Source organism: Vombatus ursinus, unplaced genomic scaffold (genome assembly GCF_900497805.2).
Source record: "Vombatus ursinus unplaced genomic scaffold, bare-nosed wombat genome assembly UNPS02014806.1, whole genome shotgun sequence".
Lineage (NCBI taxonomy): Eukaryota > Metazoa > Chordata > Mammalia > Diprotodontia > Vombatidae > Vombatus > Vombatus ursinus.
In genome coordinates, this window is record NW_020954584.1 from 860,942 (window position 1) to 868,659 (window position 7,718).

General features: G+C 33.3%; 1 pseudogene; it reads left to right on the forward strand.

Annotated features, from left to right (window-relative positions):
• The first annotated feature begins 6,063 nt into the window (after nt 1–6,063).
• Nucleotides 6,064–7,018, forward strand: LOC114051848 (annotated as a pseudogene).
• Nucleotides 7,019–7,718: the final 700 nt, after the last annotated feature.

Below are 7,718 nucleotides of genomic sequence, written 5' to 3' on the forward strand. Positions count from 1 at the left end.
AGATAGATAGATAGATAGATAGATAGATAGATAGATAGATAGATAGAGGTGCACAGGATGAGTTGAAGATGTCAAGGTGATAGCTGGAGAAGAAAATTAAAGTTAGAGAGGATTATACTGGGAGAAGGAAAAAGGGAGAGGTGGAATGGGGTAAATTATCTCACATAAAACAGACAAGAAAGGTGTTTACAGTGGAGGGGAAATGGGGAAAGGTGAGAGGGAATGAGTTTATCTTATCCTCATCAGATTTGAATTAAGGAGAGAATAACATACACACTCAATTGAGTATGGAATTCTATCTTACCCTACAGGAAAATGAGGGGAAGGGGACAAGAGAGCAAGAGAATGATAGAGGTAAGGGCAGATTGGGGAGGGGGTAATCAGAAGCAAACACTTCCAAGGAGGGATGGGGTCAAAAGAGAGAATAGAATAACTGTGGGGGCAGGATAGGATGAAGGGAAATATATTTAGTTTTTCACAACATGACTATTATGTCAGTATTTTACATTGACTACACTTGTATAACCTGTATTGAGTTACTTGCCTTCTCAATGAGAGTGGGTGGGGAAGAAGGAAAGGAGAAAATTTGGAACCCCAAATTTTAAAAACAAAAGTTTAAAAACAATTGTTTTCACATGCAATTGGGAAATAAAATATACAGTAAATGGGGTGTAGAAATCTATCCTACCCTATAGGAAAATTGAAGGGAAATGGGATAAGAGAAGGGGAGAGAGATAGAAGGGAAGGCAGATTAGGAGAAGGGGTACTTAGAATGCATACCATCTTGGGGTGGAGTGAGGGATGAGATGGGGAGGAAATTGGAAATTAAAATCTTGTGAAAGTGAATGTTGAAAACTAAAAATTAATAAATTAATTAAAAAAGAAAAAAAAAAGAAACTTGAGGAGGTGCAAGCTAATGACTCTATGAAACACCAAAAAGAATAAAACAAAACCAAAGAATGGGAAAAAATATGTAACAAAAGATCAAATATATCATTGGAAAAACTGACATGTAAAGTAGATCAAGGAGAGATGATTTTAAAATTATTAGACAATTTGAAAGCCATTATAAAAAAAAAGAGCTTAGACATGATCTTGCAAAAAATTATCAAGGAACTCTGCCCTGATATTGTAGAACCAGAAGGTAAAGTAGGAATTGAAGAATCCACAGATGACCTCCTGAAAGAGATCCCAAAATGAAAACTCCCAGGAATATTATAACCAAATACCAAAGCTATCAGGTAAAAGAGAAAATATTGTAAGCAACAAGAAACAATTCAAGTATGATGGAGCCACAGTCAGGTTAACAAAACATTTAGCAGCTTCAATACTAAAACATCAGAGGGCTTGGCATATGATATGGCAGAGGACAAAGGAACTAGGTTTATGACCAAGAATCATCTACCCCCCAAAAAACTGAGTATAATGCTTCAGGGGGAAAAGGGATATAAAATGAATTAGGGGTATTTTAATTATTCTTGATGAAAAGATCAGAATCAAATAGAAAATTTGATTTTCAAATACAAGACTCAAGAGGAGTATAGAAAGGCAAATAGGAACAGGAGAACATGAGGGAATTGATAAGGATAAACTGTTTACATACCTAAATGGGAATATGATCCTTGAAATTATAAGAATTTTCTTATTAATAGGATACTTAGATGGAATATATATAGACAGAGGGTGCAGATGTGAGTTGAATATAATGGAATGATATCTAAAAAGACAAAATAAAGGGGTGAGAAAGAGGAATGTGTTGGGAAAAAAAGAAAAGAGGAGGTAGAGTAGGGTAAATCATCTCACATTAAAGACAAGAAAGAACTTTTAGAGTTGAACAGAAAATGGGGGAGGTGGTGGGAAATGGTTCAACCTTACTATCATCAGAATTGACTCAAAGAAGGGAAAAAAATGAACATACTCAATTAGATAAAGAAATCTCTCTTACCCCACAAGAAAGGAGAAGCGGTAAAGGGGAAGAGAAAGTGAAGGTTTTAATAGAAGAGAGAGCAGATTGGAAGAGGTGATAGTCAGAATCAAAGAAACTTTTGAGGAAAGATAGGATTAGAGGAGTGAAACAACAGAATAAATAAGGGGAAATAGTATGGAGGAAAACAAATTTAGCAAACATAACTGTGAAAAAATTGAATCAAGTTTCTCTGATAACCTCATCTCTCAAATATAGAGAAATGAGTCAAATTCACAAAAAAATTGCATTTCCAGTTGACAAATAATAAGAAAGAAAATTTTTCAGATAAAGTAATCAAAGCTATATATCGTCACATATAAACAATGCTCTAAATCACTATTGATTAGAAAAAGACATTTTAAAACAATTTTGAGATACTACCTCTCACTTATTAGATTGTCTATTTGGACAGAAAAGGAAAATGAGAAATGTTGGAGGGGATGTGGGAAAGTTGAGACACTAATACACTGTTGGTAGAGGTATAAACTGATTCAATCATTAAGTAAAGCAGTTTGGAACTATGTCCAAAAACCTATAAAACCACACATAGCCTTTGACCTAGAAATACCAGTACTAGGTCTGCATCCCAAAAGATATTTCAAAAAAAGAAGAGAAGATCATATATGTACAAAAATATTTACAGCAACTCTTTTCTGGTGGCAAAGAATTGAAAATTGAAGAGACTATAAATTGTAGAATGGCTGGACAGGTTGTGGTGTATGATTATGATGGAATACTATTGTGCTGTAAAACATAATGAGCTAGATGCTCTCAGAAGAAAACCAGAAAAGATTTACTTAAACTGATGCAAAGTGAAATGAGTAGAACCAGAAGAACCTTGTACATGGTAACAGCAATATTGTAAGATGATCAACTGTGATTTAGCTATTCTCAGCAATACAATGATGCAAGACAACTCTGAAGGACTCATGATTGAAAATACTATTCATCCTCAGAGAAAGAACTGAATACAGAGTCTGAATACAGATTGAAGCATACTTTTTAAAAACTTTTTCTTGGGGTTTTATTTTGATCTATGTTTTCTGTTAAAATATCACTAATATGGAAATTTTTTTACACCAATGCTCATGTATAAGGTACGTCAAATTGCTCACCTTCTCAATGAGGGGGGTGAGGAGGAAGAGAATTTGAAATTCAGTTTTAAAAATGAATGTTGAAAATTGAGTTTCCATGTAATTGGGGCAAAATAAAATACTAAAAAAATAAATATTCTTAGATTTTCTTTCATTTACCAATTCAAATAAAATGATATTTTACTGTTCTTCCTACTATAATCTATTCCCCATTCTCAAAGATTCATGTGCTAGAAGACTTTTGACTTGTAAGATATATGTGAAATATTAAGCTTAATGTAAATTTCATTCCAGTAACAAGTAAAATTAAACTTTAAAAGTTAACAAAAGCATTGTTAATGATTCCATTTTCTATCTTTCTAGAGGGTCCCTTAGAAAAAGCTGTTTTAATGTATTCATATGTTCATGATGGATGCATTATTTTTCATGTTTTCTAAGTTCTGTAGCCTATTAGCTATTCAAGAGACTAAAATCCTGGGCCCGCAAATGTCATTTGGTGAAACTTTGAAGAAACCATATAAAGTCTCTTAAAAGCCCTAGCTCTGAAAGGACATAATAATTTACCTTGAAAATATCTTTGCTGTTTCTCCTTTGGACTCATGTTTTTCCTTGAGTCTGCAATTAATTTTTTTTTTAGCTCTGAGACATCTCGAGAGAAATTGAACTGAAAGACTACATGAACTGTCCTTCTTCTCTGAACAGATTTCTCAAAGGATGTAATTAGAGGAGAAGAAGCTTTAAGAACACAGTATTAAAATGGTTCACAGACATAAGATGGTGTTTTTATTGAATGTGGACAAAATCCTCCTTTGCAGACAAAAACAGCCATGGAGTCACATGGAATCTACTTCACAATCTAAGGAAATACAATTGTTTGGAAAAATACTGAGGTGAGGAAATTGGGAGAAAAATTTGGAAACCGTTAGACTTTTTAAGCTGAAATGAATTCCTGTGGACTTTTCTCTCTGTGGTGACAACAGGGTGAGTGGGGGTGAATATCGTTTTTATTGCCCAAAGCTGATGGCTTTCAACATCAATGAAAACATATCAGAATCTAGGACTTGGAATAAGTGACTTCATGGAGAGGTAATATATTTTTAAAAGTCATTCACGTGTCTGCTTCTATCCCAAACCAGGCTTTGTGTTAAGATTATAAAGTAGATACTAACCTAAGCTGAATGACTGTTTTTCACTTAAATCAGTGTGAAATTATAAAGAGTTGTGTTATCAAAATAAAGAATTAATCCCTGTTGGTAGTCTCACATGATCAATTTTTAATCTATTTAAGAAGTTAAGGATATAGTTGGAGAAATTGGATGATTCAGCTGATTATTTTAAGATGTAAGGTACATGGGGCACTTTATAGAATTATCCATTATGAAGTGACATATTTGCAAAGAGATTAGAAAAGTATAAATATTAGGCTTAGGAAAATGTTCAGAAAATGCTATATGATATTGATTTCAGAAGAGTGTTTTAGTGATCTGGTTTTGACCATTAATAAGACAATAGCTTCAGAAAAAAACTGTAAGGCAGAAAAAATGCATGATCACTTTCATTTCTGCCATCCACATTAAATGTCTGATGAATATGACATGATGAGGATAATAATATAACAATAATGATTATTTTATGGCAATTATGTAATACTTGTTATTTTCAAGTTCTATAATAGGTCCTTTAATTAAAAAAATAAAATAAAACAAACACAAACATATTTAGCCAACATACCACCTCAGGATCTGATAAACTTACATTTGGAAAAGTGTAAATATTAATTTAAAGTTGTATCTTTTGATGGATTACTTGCATTTTAATAAAGGTATTAGGGAGAAAAAATTCCTTATTGTCACAATAGAACTAATCCCAATTGATTGATTGAAACAAGATGCTATCAGTTTTTACCTCTTCAGTAATGAAAGGCCATTTGGGCGATCCTCAGATTATTTAAGGAAAATACTTAATTACTGAAAAAATGCAAATCTTGTCATTTAGGTGATGAAGGGACCTTGAATCAGTCTTATATATCTGTTCCTTAGTCTCTTTTCCACTAGATTCACTACCAATTACTTTCTTCTTTTGTGAGAAAAATATTTTGTTATTGAAGTGGAACTGTCTTGGAAATTTTAGAAGGGCACTGATGCCTCAATTTAAAAGATTGTCTTTCCAAAACGAAACTAAAATGCTTATGCCATTGGAAACGGGGAAACTTATTGACAGGCAGTCACTCCAGAGAACACCAGTAAAATGTCCTTTGTACAACAAAATATTTATTAAAATGTATTTTGTAGCCACATTATCTAAAAACAATATAAATGACCATTTACTGTAGAATACTCAAAGATGACAGAATATATCTGTATTATCAGAAAATGTGAATATCTGGAATTTAGGCAAATATTAGATTCTTTATGAATTAACAAAAATAAAATAGGCAGAAAATGGAAAACAATCTCCACAACAATGACAAAAGTATAAATAGAAACACAAATTGAAAAAAAAAAACAACACAAAAGTTATGTAATTAGAGTGATTAAACTTGTCACAAGAAATACTTGAGAAAGTATTCCTTATTACCTTTATTACAAAGAAGAGAAACTATGACTAAGGGTTATTTGGTATACTTTCAGATAAAGGGGGTATATTAAGAAATGAAAATGAAATGAAATGGGGTCAATAAAATTTTATGTTTCATAATTTTATTTATAGGTAAAATGTGACTGCTGAAACTAGAGAAGAATAGTCAACTATTACATGTGAGATTAAAATTTGCAAATTGAATATCCATCATTTATTCTTTGCCCTACAAAAATCTCTGTGAAGCACAAAATGTTTCACTTTTATGACCAGTATTCTGGTGAGGAAACTGATGCCCAAAAAGGTTAAGCAGATTGTCCATAAAAGGGGCAGATGTGTGAACTGAACTCAAGACTGCTAACTACAAATCTGGTACTATATCCAAAAAACAGTTACTCTCCCACTCACCTCTGCCGCCCCCAAAAAAGCATGGAAAACAGGAACAATGTCAGCAAGTTTGTCCTTCTAGGGCTTACCCAGAATCCTGAGGTACAAAAAACACTATTTGCTGTATTCTCAATTATCTACATTTCAACTATTTTTGGGCAATATTCTGATTGCCATAACTGTCATTAGAAGTAAGAGCTTGAGATCCCCTATGTACTTTTTTCTTGCCTTCTTGTCTTTTATAGATGCTATCTACTCTACTATCATTGTCCCTAAAATGACTTTAGATATGCTCCATGCCAAGGCAACCATTTCTTTCCAAGCTTGCATGGTACAGCTCTTCTTGGAACACCTATTTGGTGGGACCGAAATTGTCCTCCTCATTTTTATGGCCTATGATCGCTATGTAGCCATCTGTAAACCCTTGTATTACTTATTCATAATGAGATGGCGTGTATGTGTTCTGCTCTTGGTGGCATCCTGTATTGGAGGTTTCATGCATTCATTAGTCCAGCTCCTTTTTATTGTCAGTCTCCCATTTTGTGGACCCAATGTAATTGATCACTTCTTTTGTGACATGTACCCTTTGTTGAAACTTTCCTGCACAGATACCTATGTAATTGGCATCTCGGTGGTTGCCAATGGGGGAGTAATGTGCACAATTACCTTTTTGCTATTGCTTATCTCCTATGGCATTATTCTACACTCTTTGGAAACTCAAAATCTGGAAAGTCGACAAAAAGCTCTTTCAACTTGCATTTCCCACATCACAGTTGTTGTCTTCTTCTTTGTCCCTTGCATTTTCATGTATGTTAGACCTGTCTGTACCTTCCCCATTGATAAATTTCTAAGTGTCTTTTATACCGCCATCACTCCTATGCTGAACCCTTTGATCTACACCCTGAGAAACACAGAGATGAAAAATGCCATGAGGAAGCTTTGGAATAGAAAAGTGATGTTCAGTCCCAAGGTAATGGATGTCCTGGCCAAGTAATGATGTTTCACAAGGGAAATGAGAGAAGGTTATGAAATTTCTCGATATTATTTGAGGCTAAGAAAGCAGATACTGTGTATGTGAAGAAAAAATAAGCATTCTGTCATTAGCAATAGAAGCCACATTTTTGCTCTTGTTGGTACCATTTCTTCAAGAGCATGATGGTTTGATGAAAAAGGCTATCCACATGCAGACAGACAACTGATCGTCTCATACTACAGATTAAAACATTTTTTTCTCTTTCTTTTCTTTCATTTTTTTGTAATTTGTCTAAAGTAGAAATAAGTTTTACATGACTTTCTATGTATCATGTCCATCATATTTCTTGCTTTTTCAATGCCTAGATAAGGGCATGACTGGAGGGAGATAATTTGTAAATAAAAAAAAATTTTAAAAGATCGTCTTGGTTCATCAGGAATACATCAATTCACTTTAATTAGGTGACATTTTTAAAGAGCAATTGACTCTTCCAACAATGATGCAAAGATCATTCTGAGGATAATATTGGTCAAATATGTTTAATGAAGGGAATTAATATGTCATATGATATGTTTCTGATGTGGCAGTGAATATTCTAGAGAAGAGAAAAACAAAACTAATCAATTTCTCTGTTTACTTGAAATCATTATTCCTCCAAGTTTGCCATGTAAATCAACCTGCTTTGCATATAACATTTAACTTTATCATCCTAAAAATTTAC